Below are 16,036 nucleotides of genomic sequence, written 5' to 3' on the forward strand. Positions count from 1 at the left end.
ATGATAGAGTACAATTCTCTTATCAGAAAACTATCCATTCAGTGAAACTTGTGCTCTTGAAACTACTACTAACCAAGGATATTCTTTATTACAGTCTCTGATTTCATTTGCTGCTGCCGTAGCAGCGGCCTCAGTGGGTGGTGCACTATCGTATACAGGTGGAATTGGTGCAGGTTCAGCCCTGGGAATTAGCATTGGAACACAAGGTGTCAGGCACGTATCCCGAGGGGGGGGGCTTAGGGGGCTCGAGCCCCCCCGAAAGTTTTATGTTTACACTAGATAAAATGAGTTTTTTTTGGTTTCTTGTGGTGTGAAATAAAATAATGTGACAATAATTTAAGGAGAGAAATAATTATCGAGGCAAAACGGAGAATGTTCCGTAACCCTGTTATTGATAATAGCACTATCCAAGATGGGGCACAGGGGGCTTGACCCTCTCCCCAGGAAATTTTTCAGTTTACGTTAGATAAAATTCGGTTTTTGGCTTCTTGAATAATGTGAAAATAATGTAAGGAGAGAAATAATTATCGAGACAAGACGGAGAGTGTTCTATAACCCTATTATTGTCAATAGCACTTATCCAAGGTGGGAATCAGGATGCTCGAGCCTCTCTTAAGGATTTTTTTCTGTTTACACTAGATAAAATTAGGATTTTGGCCTCTTTAATAATGTGATGATAATTTGGAAATAATAATTATCGAGACAAGACGGAGAATGTTCTATAACCCTGTTATTGTTAATAGCACGTATCCTAGGTGGGATTAAGGTGGTTCGAGCCCCGCCTCCCCAGGAAAATTTTTATTTTACACTAGACAAAATTAGGTTTTTGGCTTTTTGAATAATGTGACTATGATTTAAGGAGATAGACAATTATCGAGGCAAGACGGAGAATGTTCCATAACCCTGTTGTTGATAATATTGCACGTAAACTTTTCTTGCGCTTTCGGTGTTGTGCAGCGCACTTGAGCACTATGTAAAGACTTGTCAGCATTTGGAAGCTGCACAACAAAGGTAGCGCCACACGTAGGGCGATTCGTTGTAATGTCTAATTTCGAAAAGGCGGGAGAGGGTACGTTCTTGAATGAGAGAAGGAGTCAACTACTGGCAATATTAACGAATCGTTTTATCTGCGGAACGTTCTAGAATATAATGAGGATATAAATACGCGGATTCCATTTTTTGGTTGATCTGTACAAAGAATCGGTTAATGAGATATCAGAGGTAAGTGTGACAATTCATACAGTCGATTGGTGACCAGATCAGTCAGCATCCTCTGGTTGCTTTATAAGTTATAGTGATTCGAAAATGAAGACATTGACGACAGCAGAACTTCCGGGGCCTCAGTGTAGTGCTAGTTCGGTTCGAGGGCCAAAGAGATCAATGCCTGCCTCTGCATCTCCCTCTCTCTCTCTCTCTCTCTCTAAAGTGAATATTTCAGCAGTACTTGATATTGGAGTGGTTTATTAAAACAGAAATAAGCTGCATAGATCAACTGAAAATCAAAGTTTTGAGTGATGATTTAGTTTTGCAGAACTAAATTTTGTATATGCAGTCCGAGAATTTCATGTTATAAAAAAATACTTTTGTTTAAGCCTACTGGGTTCGAAACACATTCAAACACTTAACTACCATAAAGAGACAGCCGAAAATTTTATGAGTGTCGAGAAGAGAAAGCAACAAGATGTAGACATTTTAGGCGGAAATTGCAGGCTCTACCAGGACCCAAATCAGGGCTCTACCAACTGAGCCACCTAGCCATCCTTAACTTCAAACGATTTTTCGTTAAAATGTCTACATAGTACATGTCCTGTGTATATCAAATCGTAAGGTGTTGCCTGTATAGTGAACAAGCACAGAAAATATAGGAGAGAGAAGAAAACTGAGGAGCATTTCCACCGGTTGAGGAGAATTTTTTTCTGTGGTCAACAAGAGCTACTACTTCGAGGTGACAATAACAGTGGCCTAATAAGAGAGATTTCACACCGTGTCGCCTGAAGATTAGGTTTGTGCGGTCTTTTGTGTCGCTACGTTGTGAAACGTTGCTGTTGATTGGCCCATTCGAATCGACATGTATCGCGTGTCCCTTCGGTCTGAAACCTTCCTAAGTCTTGAAAATCCAAGTCACAAGGATGGAAAATTAGGGCCTTGTTAAGGTTAGGTGTGAAGGCAGGCAGACGACAGCATCCTAAAGGATCATATCCAAACCTACAGGAAGAACGCATCTTACTTCAACCTCCAATACGGAATGATAAAAACTTCTGGTGAGTTGACTTTAAAAAATGTGTCCCAGATAAAGAGAGGCGTGCCCAGGATTTTCGAAAGGGAGAGGGGTTACGCATACTATTTTTAGTGGTCAGTCCTGATTTTGCCATTTTTTCCGTTTTTGACGTTCCTCTTTTTTTTCTAAAAACAAGGAATACTGTGTCAAATGGGGTTATGACATCACCAACCCTCCCTTGGGCACGTCACTGGAGATAAATGAGTAAGCATTTGACCATACTGGGAGACGAAACATTAGATGTGTTGGGAACGGAAGGGTTTTCACTATCCATTAATTGTTTCATGATCAACCAGTATTCGAGAAGACTTCCTTTGTTTCGTGCCGATATATGACAAGACAGCGGAAGCTGTGTGATAACCGTCGCTGCGCTTAAACTTGCAGAACGATTATCAATGCAAATAAAATTGCGTAATTAACGATAACAGTTATATTTAAAATAAATACAATACAGGCGTAGAAAATCTCACAACTTCCATCACCATTTTTAGTACTTATTATTTCTCGTTGCTATGGTTAATTTGATTTCTTGTATTTTATACAGCGTGATAAGATGATTATAACAATATATATATATAAAACAAACGTGCATAAGTTAAAACAACATCAATAACATAAATAATATTAACTTTGAACATGCCAATTTGAGAATAGGACAGTCTCAATCTCTCCCCTTCTCCCGGAAAAAAATGAAGATAACATTTTTTTATATATATAATATATAATATTTGAGTCCTGCTTTTAATATACACTCGTCAGGATAATGAGAGAGTTCATTTGACATAATGAACCAATTCACAAATTTACAATACTCCTTTTTTACTAAAGTTCTGAAAATGTCATCTTAGTGTTCGAATTTACAGCTACTTATGCATCACTTCATAACAATTACATTAGTTTAAGCAATTCTTCTTTTTTCTCATCAGAACAATTAAATTTCTTGATATTTGACAAGTTCTGCCTTGTTGTTATCTTCTTTCCGTCCATAGACATCAAAATTGTATAATTGTTTTTCACAGCATCAACTATATAGGGTCCAAGCCATAATTCCATAAACTTATGAATTTTCTTGTTAATTGCACTACTATGTTCATGATTTTTCACTAAAACAATATCACCTGGGACAATCTTCAATTTATTTGCATCACACTCAATAGTTTTGGGCTTATATCTTTCCTTAATACGTGCTTTGGCGATGAAATACTTATGTTTCCAGGGCACAAACTTTAAATCATCTGGCCAGTTAATTTGATTGATAATTGAATCCTTTAATTCGTGATGAAAAAAAAGTTCACTAGGTGTGAAACTTGTTATTTCCGAAACGGAATTATTAAGAAGTCCTGTTACATGATTCAAATATTTTACCCAGTCCTGGTGATTTTGCGAAGTATATAATCGCAATAGTAGAATTAACTCTTTGTTGTACCTTTCCACAGGATTTGCGAAAGGCGAATAAACTGACGTGGTGATATGTTTTATGTTACAGTCATCCATATATAACTTCCACTCTTGTGATTTAAATTGGGAACCGTTATCTGATAATATTACCTTACATGCTGGATAGTGGTAAAAATACTGGAGCTTGAATTTGTTAATTATTTCACGTGACGTTGCCTTCCTTAACGGATATGCCATTAAAAATTTGGACATCGTGTCAACTATTGTTAATATGTAACTATATCCTTGTGATTTGGGTAACGGTCCAACAAGATCTATTGATAACATATCATGTGGAGTAGTGGAATATGCATGCAATTCATCCTTACTAATTTTTGTGTGAGCTTGTTTAGTTTTTGCGCATGTTAAACAGTCGTTCAAATACTGCTTGATACTAACTTTCATTTTAGGCCAATAATATAAACTTCTGCACTTATTAAATAGTTTATAGTATCCAAAATGACCTTGTAAATCATGTAATTTATGAAGAATTTTGGGTACAACAACAATATTTACTACAAGTTTCCACTTGTCCTTTTTCAAATGTTTCAAGAATAATATATTGTCTTGAATCGAATATTGCCTTTTTATATTCTTTGACAAATTCCCATTTTGTAATTTTTGTACAATGGCATGGCAATAAGAATCCAAATTTTGACTTTCTTGCCAAAATGTTACACTATCTTCGTCAAGAAAATCAAGACTTATGTTATTTACATATAGTTCCGATAGAGTTGGAAAACCTGTACTTAAATCAGGATATCTGCTTAAAGCATCTGCAGCTTCATTAGATTTTCCCAGCACGTGATGTACATTATAATCAAACATTTGTAATCTCAAACTCCAACGATTTAATCGTGGATTCAAAGTTTTAGTAGATTCTAGCCAAGATAAAGATTGGTGATCGGTAAACAATTTCACCTTAGTTCCAGCTATGTAAATGTAGAATTTTTCAAAAGCAAATAATATTGCTAAGCATTCAATCTCGTGAGTATTGTATGATAACTCATTGCCTTTAAGAGATCTGCTAGCGTATTGAATTATACGTGGTCCTTCTTCAGAATTTTCAGTTGAGTCTTGCCATAGAACAGCTCCTATTCCTTTCTTTGAACCGTCTGTGTTGACATTGAAAGGCTTCGTGAAATCTGGTTGATACAAAGCCTTTGGAGATATCAGTAACTTGCGGAGGTTTTCAAAAACTGAAGCATGAACATCATTCCATTAACATTTTGATTCCTTTTTCAACAGATCATACAAAGGCTGTGCCATTTCAGCAAATCCTTCAATAAACTTTCGCCTCCAATTAGCCAATCCTAAGAACCTTCTCAAGGAGCGTTTGCTTGTTGGGATTGGAAAATTAATAATTGCTGAATTCCTTGCAGGATCAACCATAATTTTATCACCGGACATTATGTGTCCAAGGAAACAGATTTCCTTGTAAGCTAACTTACATTTGGAAAATTTAATAGACATGTTGACACCCTTTATCTTTTGTAAAACTAGTTCTAAATGTTGCATATGTTGAGACCAATCTTTGCTGAAAATTAGAATATCATCCAAATAACAAACAACAAAATTTCTGCAATCGGTGGAGAATATTTTATTCATCCTGTCCTGGAACACTGAGACTGCTGACCGAATCCCAAACGGAAGATAGCGGAAAAGATATTGTCTGCCTCTATAAGAAAAAGCTGTGTAAGGATATGAATCTTCAGTCAACGGTATTTGAAAATAACCGCATGATAAATCAATTGAAGAAAAATAAACAGATCCTAGGAACCTCTGTAACAGTTCGTTAATTGCTTCTACTCTCACTTGTGGAGATATAACATGTTGATTAAGTTTCCTAAAATCGATCACAGGTCTCCAAAGACCTCCTTGCTTTGGCACTATATGTAGAGGGTTAAGATATGGTGAAGAATCCTGGTAAATAATTCCCCATTTCTCCCACTTTGAAAGCTCTTCTTCTAAAGGTTGTCTCCTTGATATTCGTATGGGATAAGGTGTGCTTGTAATAGGTGTTACAGTATCTAATTGAATCTTGTAAGGTTCAACAGTTGCTTTTCTATGTTTATCTGAAAATTGTACGTGATAATACGACAGAAGTTTGAACAAATTAGCTTTCTGCAAATTGTCTAAATTATCATTTCTAAAAACAGACTCATAAATGGACTTCTTAGATGGCATATATTCTACATCATCATTCAAAGTTGACGCATCACGTAACAATCTACATGAATAACTTTCATTATCATTTAATGTATCTTCGGAACAAAAGTTAGACTTTGTACAATACTTCGAATCTTCTGTAGAAGAACATTGCCTAGTTAAAACAGAGGAAATTTCCTTTCCTTTATCATTTAGCAAACTTACATTCCCTTCTTTAAAATCAATTACAGCTTTATATTTCCTCAAAAATGGAACTCCTAAAATGACATCGGCATTCAACTCTTTAAGAACAAAAAATTCCATAGAAAAGTATTCGTGCTTTATCTGCAGATTAATAATTTTACTACCAACAACTTTACACTTGTTGGATCCAGCGAAACCGGTGAGTTTTACATCTTCCACATTATCCAGTTTAATGTTGTTAATCAAAGACGATAGTTTACACCAAACGTCAAAATTTAGAACATCTGCCTGACTTCCAGAATCTATAATACAAACTACAGGTATTTGACAAATAATTCCATGAATAACTGGAACTTCAGTTAATGGAACCGGAATATCATAATCACTAACAGTCCATTCAGGTTCTTCTTCAAACCATTCCAATAAAGAATTTACTTGTAGTGGTTCCGATATTAAGTCTTTATCATTACATACATTCATAATTTCCTGTGTTTGAAATGAATTTCGTTTGTTCAAATTTGGCCTCTCTGAAAGAAAGCAGAGTGAACGAGGTACTTCCATCCGCTCCTTTAATTTAAATTTGTTGTTGATTGGTAAGATGTTCCAATACCAGATTGTCGTGTAAATGTCCTTGATACATTTCCAGAAGGAGAATTTGATATTCCAGAAGTTGTAGATGCATCTTGTGGTTGTAATGAAGTCACATTAACAGGCTGACTGTAAGTAGGAGCGAGAGCAGGCTCACTTGAATACTGCGCTTGCCTATTGTAGAAAATCCTTCCATTCTGACTACTGTTAGGTAACTGAGAAGTTACAGCATCCTGATTATAATGCCTATTTGTAATGTCACCGGAAATACCAGAGTATGCATTCTTTCTTTGGAATCTGAAATTATTTCTGTTATTATATGAAAATCATGAATAGCCTCGATTATTTCTACGTCCTCTAAAACTACCATTGCTACCTGTAAACGGTCCATATCTTGAATTAGAATTGCCAAATTCATTAGTAAAGGGTACTTGGGCATCCATCGACGAAGTCTGAGTAGAAGACGAGCAAGTGTTTTTGGTGTGTTTAACATTAATTTGCTTGACACTAAATTTTGATTTCATACTGTCAGGATTCTTGTTGGGTTTAACCTTACTACTATTATCGGTTTCTTCCGGTAGGAAAATAAGTCCTCTTCTACTAGTTCGGACAACATCTAATTTCTTTAACATAGTTGTTAACTGGTCCATAGAACGTATCTCATGACAAGTTATGTTATTAGCTATATTATTTGGTAACTGGCTAATAACTAATTGAATAACATCCAATTCGTTTGGGTTCTCAACTAATTGCAATAATTCGAATATGTTTTCAACGCAAAGCTTTCTAAATCACCATGTACTGTAGGATCATACTTCCTGTTCCTTAATACTGATAACTGAGACTGTATTATTTCCGGACTTGCAAATTGTTTCATGAATTACCTTTGAAAATGATCATATGAAGAAAACGTACGTTTGTGAGTTCTATACCAGTACGCAGCTCTGTTGGTGAAACACTGCTGAATACTCTGTAGCCTTTTGTTAATTGGAATGCCCATAAGATCAAGCATAGAATTAAGATGTTCTAGATATTCTCGAGCCGATTGGCCTTCTATTTTCCCAGAAAATTTGAGTAAATGAGACAGTTCATTTATCTTTACATATCTGTTTCCTCTATCCCCAACAGTAATTACAGGTAAAGACGTTGGAGAAATACAACGATCAAACTGACTTTGTGGATTATCACAGTAATTGTTATTTGTATTTGGCTCATTAACACCAATTTTAGCTTTTGGACAACTTGTGCCAGTCATTAAATTTGCATTAAGCCTTTCACCTTGAAACCATGGTCTGCAAGCTTCATTCTCCAAGGATGAAACATGACAAAACCCACACGTTTCGCCACGTACATTACTACGATGAACGACAGGAAGGTTAGGTTCTTCAGAGTATGTAAACATTTGATTTATATAACTATTTTCACCATCAGCTGAACAACATTGTTGAACATTGGAATGTTTATCAATATTTGTAACGGTAGAATTGAATCTAGAAGTTGTCTGCATATTGTTAATCGCATAATTACTTTTATCCTTAAACTGTACACTATTAGGTGACATATTATTTCGATAATGTTCCTCATTGCAGGTTGGAATAAATCTTTTGTTTCGCTTCCAGCGAACACGATTTCGAACATGCGGTTCATCGAACGTTGTTTTCACATGGGTTGTTGAAGATTCATCAGATGAATAAGTAGATGAATTAGTTACCCCCGAGTCAACTGCATTTCTAGCCCTTTCACGTGATGTCTTAGTTTGAGAACTATTTTGTGCAAGGGGAGGTTTCAGATTTCCCTTTGTGTTGCGTTGAGAATTTGCATAATTAGTTTGTAAAACATCAACACGAGATTCTACATGTTGCAACCTGTTATTACAATCAGTCGTACAGTGGGATCCATGAGTATTATCGTGCAAATTGTCCATGACTTTTTTCATTAAGTTTTCTCTTATATTCTATGTGTTTTTAAGCAATGGATTTTTATGTATGCTGATGCAGAAGTTGTGAACAGCTTGTTTTGAGTTTTCTTTTCATTCTTGAAGATCTTATTGGGTCAAATAAAGTGCACGAACATGGTGGTGGAGAATTTGCACGGTAATACTCATGGATCCCACTGTACCAAAATGTACATTTTCCCTACCAGCAACTTCCAACGATGATAATCTATTATTAATATCAGTTATTTTGGATGAACATACTGTAATAGATTTATCGTATTCACTAATCAAATCTTTATTTATTAAAATTTGTTGCCCTTGAACGTCTTGTTCTGTTCGAATTTGAGAAATATTGCTATTTAAAATACTTCCCAAATGTTCATTTTTCTTGACACATTCGGAAGCTATTGAATCAAGTTGTGTTTTAACATCGGAAGTCAAGTTGTCTAATCTTTGATTAACAGTATTAATTTCTTGATGAACCAATTCAAATTTTGAAGTTAGGTTACTATAAATATCCAATTCCAATTGTTCAAACTGAGACTTAATATTCTCATTAAACTCTGCAAATTCTTGATTAGATTGCTGTAACTGTAATTTCATATCTTGGTTAGCAAGATCCATTCGTGTTTTTAGTTCTTCATTAGATTGTTCTAACTGCAATTTCATTTCAGCATTAGACTGTTCTAACTGCGATTTCATTTCAGCATTAGAATTTTCTAGTTTCGTCTTGATGTCTTCATTAGAAGCGACCATAAGCAATTGGATACTCTTAACAGTGCTTAACAAATCACCAAAATTCGGGTTAAGAGTTTCTAGATAAGCTGGCAAACTAAAAGGATCATAATCTGGTTTGCAACCTTTACAATAATAATTTTCTAGTGTAGTCGAATAAATTGTCCAGTGAGTGACTGTAAGTTTGATACAAGATATATGATGCCATGACGAGCACTGTGTACACTGAACATATCTCAAATCATTGTCAGGATCATTACAACAAGATAATTTATCAGGTTTTGTAGAACAAACATCATGTTCTGTAGTATTCGCATTACTGGAAGCGACTACGGGATTACCAGCATCAAAGTAAGTAGCATTGTATTAGCCTGAATGTTTGTTTCTTTACGCGACGATTTAGATTTACTTTGTTTTAACTTATCAGCCATTGTGATCTTCACACATATGACGATTCACTTAAGAAGTTACGTTATACAAGCACACTGAAGATTGTGACGTAAGTCTTACTTCAGCATATGACAAAAATTCTGTTCCATTACAACAGACATTCTTACCATTACCACTGTCAGAAGATTGCACACTTTTGAACAATCCTGGCTACTGGGTCGCCACTCTTGATAACCGTCGCTGCGCTTAAACTTGCAGAACGATTATCAATGCAAATAAAATTGCGTAATTAACGATAACCGTTATATTTAAAATAAATACAATACAGGCGCAGAAAATCTCACAACTTCCATCACCATTTTTAGTACTTATTATTTCTCGTTGCTTTGGTTACAGCAATTTGATTTCTTGTATTTTATACAGCGTGACTCGCGTACTGTCGACGTGGCCTCTGGCCACGTCTTGTACGCTCGCATGCGTGACCTTCGGCCACGTTGTGGTCGCAATCATGTTTTAGATGGGGTTCCACAATGATCTTAATGACTTTGAAAATGTCTGCATGTTGTATTGGATGATGGGGAACATGTGTACAAGTTCGCTAATTTGAAAAGTTTAGAAAGTAACTTTATGTGTGTATGGGCTCTAATAAGGTACAAATATTCAAACTATTATTGTCTATTTTGTTAATAATGAACTGAGTAAGTAATAACAGTTTCAAGATAAGTAGTTGGATGTTTTGCATAAACGAATTGAATAGCGACTAAATTGAAAATGCAATATTTACGTATTTTGTTATTTTGACATTTTTGAACGTAATTGCATAATAACTGTTTTCCGTCATTCCCCTCAAATTCCTACCTTGTCTCTGTAATAATTTCTGATGCTCGTATTTTGAAATTCGAAAAGTCTAGCATAATTCCCTTACAGTAGTTCTCGGGTCGAAAATAAATTTCTTTAAGTTCCCTAGCAACGTCCGTTTTCATGGACGACAACAGGCACGGCAAGCTCTAAGGAATTGCATGTCATTATACCCCCTAAACATTTAGTTGAAACAAGCACGATGCAGATATTTACACATTGAGTATAACAATATATACGTAATTGTATCTGGGCTGAAACTCCTTATTATGTAGATGTCACCCTTGTTTCAGGCACCTTTTCAAAACCAGGAGTTGATTCATCTGTGTGTTACTTATCTGTGAGAAATATAATGTAGCTGGACAATTAAGAATTGAAGGAAACAATGTGTGCAAAAGAAATGCCCGTGGCAACGGTTGCTAAGGACGTGAGAAAAGGGCATTTTCACCCTTAAGGAAGGGCCGATTGAGAGATTTTTGAATTTTCTCGGCCTTTTGGGACGATTTCATGGGGGGTCGTAATCGGGCGTTTTTCGCCTCCGGGCCTTGCTTCATGGAGAACATTTATGTCAGTGAGTCAGTGAGTGAGTGGTGGGATTGGGGCTATATATATATTGGACTCGCGTACTTTCGACGTGGCCTTTGGCCACGTCTTGTACGCTCGCATGCATGACATTCGGCCACGTTGTGGGCGCAATCATGTTATAGTGATGTTCTTCAAAGCTTTGAAAATGTCTGCATGTTGTATTGGATGATGGGAAACATATGTATAAGTTTGAAAAGTTTAGAAAGTAACTTTGTGCGTATGGGCTCTAATAAGGTACAAATATTCGAACTATTTTTGTCTATTTTCTTCATAATGAACTGAGTAAGTAATAACAGTTTCAAGATAAGTAGTTGGATGTTTTGCATAAACGAATTGAATAGCGACTAAATTGAAAATGCAATATTTACGTATTTTGTTATTTTCACATTTTTGAACGTAATTGGATAATTACTGTTTTCCGTCAAATCCCTACCTTGCCTCTGTAATAAATTCTGATGCTTGTATTTTGAAATTTAAAAGTCTAGCATAATTCCCTTACAGTAGTTTCCGGGGTGAAAATAAACTTTCTTTAAGTTCCCTAGCAACGTCCGTTTCCATGGACAACAACAGGCACGGCAAGCTCTAAGGAATTGCATGTCATTATACTCCCTAAACATTTAGTTAAAACAAGCACGATGTAGATATTTACGCATTGAGTATAACAATATATACGTAATTGTATCTGGGCTGAAACTCCTTATTATGTAGATGTCACTCTTGTTTCAGGCACCTTTCCAAACCAAGAGTTCATTCATCTGTGTGCTATTGATCTGTGAGAAATATAATGTATCTCGACAATTAAGAATTGAAGGAAACAATGTGTGCTGCAAAAAATGTCCGTGGCAACGGTTGCTAAGGACGTGAGAAAAGGGCATTTTCACCCTTAAGGAAGGGCCGATTGAACGATTTTTGAATTTTCTCGGCCTTTTGGGACGATTTCATGGGGGGTCGTAATCGGGCGTTTTTCGCCTCCGGGGCTTCCTTCATGGAGAACATTTATGTCAGTGAGTCAGTGAGTGAGTGGTGGGATTGGGGCTTTATATATATTGGACTCGCGTACTTTCGACGTGGCCTTTGGCCACGTCTTGTACGCTCGCATGGGTGACCTTCGGCCACGTTGTGGGCGTAATCATGTTATAGATGGGGTAAAATGTCTGCATGTTTTATTGGATGAAGCCAAACAAGTGTATAAGTTCGCTAATTTGAAAAGTTTAGAAAGTAACGTTATGTCTGTATGGGCTCTAATAAGGTACAAATATTCAAAATATTATTGCCTATTTTCCTAATAAGAAACTGAGTAACTAATAACAGTTTCAAGATAATTAGTTGGATGTGTTGCATAAACGAATTCAATAGCAACATTAAATTGGAAATTAAATATTTACGTCTTTTGTCATTTTCACATTTTTAAACATAATTGGATAATAATTGTTTTCTGCCATTCTCCTCAAATTCCTACCTTGCCTCTGTAATAAATTCTGACGCTCGCATTTTGAAATTCGAAAAGTCTAGCATAATTCCCTTACAGTAGTTCTCGGGGTGAAAATAAACGTTCTTTAAGTTCCCTAGCAACGTCCGTTTCCATTGACAACAACAAGCACGGCAAACTCTAAGTAATTGTTTGTTATTATACCTCTAAACATTTAGTTAAAACAACCACGATGTAGATAATATTTTCGCATTGAGTTTACCAATATATACGTAATTGCAACTGGGCTGAAACTCCTTATTATGTAGATGTCGCCATTGTTTGAGCCACCTTTTCAAAGCTAGGAGTTGATTCATCTGTGTGCTATTGATCTCTGAGAAATATAATGTAGCTCGACAATTAAGAATTGAAGAAAACAATGTGTGCTGCAAAAAAAAAAAACCGTGGATACGGTTGCCAAGGACGTGAAAAAAGGGCATTTTCACCCTTAAGGAAGGGCCGATTGAGCAATTTTTTAATTTTCTCGGTCTTTCGGGACGATTTCATGGGGGGTCGTGATCGGGCATTTTTCGCCTCCGGGGCTTCCTTCACGGAGAACATTTATGTCAGTGAGTCAGTGAGTGAGTGGTGGGATTGGGGCTTTATATATATTGGATAAGATGATTATAACTATATATATAATATATATAAAACAAACGTGCATAAGTTAAAACAACATCAATAACATAAATAATATTAACTTTGAACATGACAATTTGAGAATAGGACAGTCTCATGTGACAGGCATTTTTGAACACTTGTGAGTGCTAAGGCCTGAATCTGAACAATTTGGTGGGTTTAGGCTTTTATAAGAGCTGCAAACATGGGAGGACAAGACACGTTGGTGGTGTTCAGGCTCGAATCAGAGAGAAATATTAGAGAGCTGTCTGCGTCCAGTTCGCAGCCAATCTCGCGTTGTCGAGTGGATTGTCCATCCCGTGCATGTGTAACAGCTTCGTAAAAACACTCAAAGACACCATAGATGTTTTTATGCCTGATGAGAAGAAATGGACAAACACCTCTGTGCACATACTGAGATGGTTCCGGCACACAGTGTTAATGCATGGAAACAGAGGAGTCGAGTGGTAAAAAATGTTCCGATTTCACGTTCTGATTAAAATGACAGCCTTACAGTGGCGACGATTTAAGGGATAGTTGCTCCCCATTTTTTTGCCTCAACATTATGGTCTCTTAATGTTAAGCCTTGTCTACCAAAAGAAAGTAAACTTTCCTTGCAACGCCCTCCGCACCCCCCATCCCTCCCGGAAAGAATTCCTGGATACGTGCCTGCAAGGTCAAGGTTATTAGAAGTATAGGTTGGGCCAATCCGTTGTTTACTCGTAATGACGAAACGACGGTAAGAGGTGAATTTATCCATGAAATGAATTCCAAATCTATGCGCTAGTGTTGCACTATGCAGATAGGAAATCATGCCAGAAACTGAACACACGAAATCGAGTACACAAATGAGCATTTCCACCCATTTACATTTTGTAGCTTCAGACAAATTGAAAATAAATATAGATAGGTATTTATTGTTATGCGGGACAGAATATTTTTGATCGGAACGGGAATTTTTTTTAAATCCCGACATTCGGGACGGGAAATATTCGCAATTTCTCGACTAGTCGGGTAATCTCAAATTGCCATTTTCACCTTAAGTGATTTTCTTTGCATTTCTGGAATGAAAACTAACAATTTCCGATAAGTTCCAGACACTTGCAATGTAGAAAACGTCAAGAATTAATACCGTTTTAAAATGACCATTCGGTATTTCCCGAATGCTCGGGATCCAGAAATTTAGGGAAGTCATTTGCTGAAGTCGTGATAGAGACGGAATTTTTCTTTCCTATCCCGGTCCCGACTTTCCGAGATACCGCACACCACTTGTTATTATTATTTATTTTAGTTCAGCACAAGATACATCTTCCAAGTACGTTGAACATAATATATACGTTATATACGTTTTTCAAAAGGATTCTTCGGTCACAGAGCTTTGGATTCGTGTGGAAACGCTAACGTGAATCATGCTAATGCTAGAATCTGCAGTGCGCATTTCTGCCCAGAAGATTATGTACGTAATCTGAAAAGTCAACTTTTAGGTTTACATCGAAGAAAGATCCTTAAGCAAGATACCTTCGACTCCTTATTATGAGCAGGAATGGGCCCGACCCTGTGGCCGAGTGGTTAGCACATCGCGCTGCGACGCCAAGGGTCCCGGGTTCGAATCCCGGTCGGGCTTGGTTGTTTGTGAATGTCCATTCATCAATTTCATCATTTCATCACTCATCCCCATCTTCGCAAATTAGCCAAGAGGCACAAAACGCGAAGTAAAATAAACTAAATCAAAATAAAAAAAAATGAGCAGGAATGTAAGGAGTATAATCCTGGTAAATACTTCGCCTACCATTTCTTTGCCATTGGTGTACAATTCTCTCTCGCTTTTTCCCTACATATTCACATAAAGCAATAAAAATACAAACTGCTAACGTTTCATTCCATTTTGGTTATTTATTAAACGGTACGTGTTTGTATTTATATTTGATAAATTTACTTTGCTCTTCCGGCCATTTAAGTCAATTGAGATTATGAAGAAGTGATAAAATAGATGAATGGCCAATCACAGTTCCCCTTATTTACAAGAGCGACCACAAGAAAAATAACCTTCCTCCTCTTCCGTTCAACTCGGACTATAAGAGAGCATGCTCCACTCTCCCCCTCCCCTCCACACTGGAGTACGGTGCACAGGAGTCGTGAGTCTGCGCAGGTTTCTTTGCTTGTGGTTCCACTATAATAGTAATATAAAATTGTACACTCACCTCACTTAGTTCTCCGGCAGTTTGTTTCTTTATACATCATATTTGGAGAAGATACAATTCAATCTATAGTTGTACGTACACTGTATATAATACACCTTATTACTGACTTCCTTGACCCTGGATGTACAGGGTCAAGGAAAACAAAGAAATGAGCATAATTTTCTCTTCGGTGAAGATGTTGTACCTAAACCAAAAAAAAAACCTCAAATAATGAATTCGACAATGTAAATTGATGAGATTTAGTAAATCATTTGATGAAGTGAACTAATTCTGAGTGGACTAATCGCAAAGGACATAATCAGCTCAGATCCTATTACTTCTTCATGGTATGTGACGTAAAGTTCCCGCCCAACCGTTTGACGGCGTTAGTGGTTATCGCATCTCCTTTTCCACAGCCTGTAGTACACATCCTCATCTAGACATTGTTCTTGTTCTGGTGTTTAATATCTGCATACTGCAACACTGTCGTTTTGTCATTTCACGTGACTTCACATTGAAGTGATGCATTCACTTGGCCGGTTACACGTCATCGCACGCAAAAACTTCAACCGTTATCATGGTTTTGGGCCAGGGCTGTGCAAGGTGTTGTC

This window comes from Lepisma saccharinum, chromosome 6, assembly GCF_977018435.1.
Source record: "Lepisma saccharinum chromosome 6, izLepSacc3.1, whole genome shotgun sequence".
Taxonomy (NCBI): Eukaryota; Metazoa; Arthropoda; class Insecta; order Zygentoma; family Lepismatidae; genus Lepisma; species Lepisma saccharinum.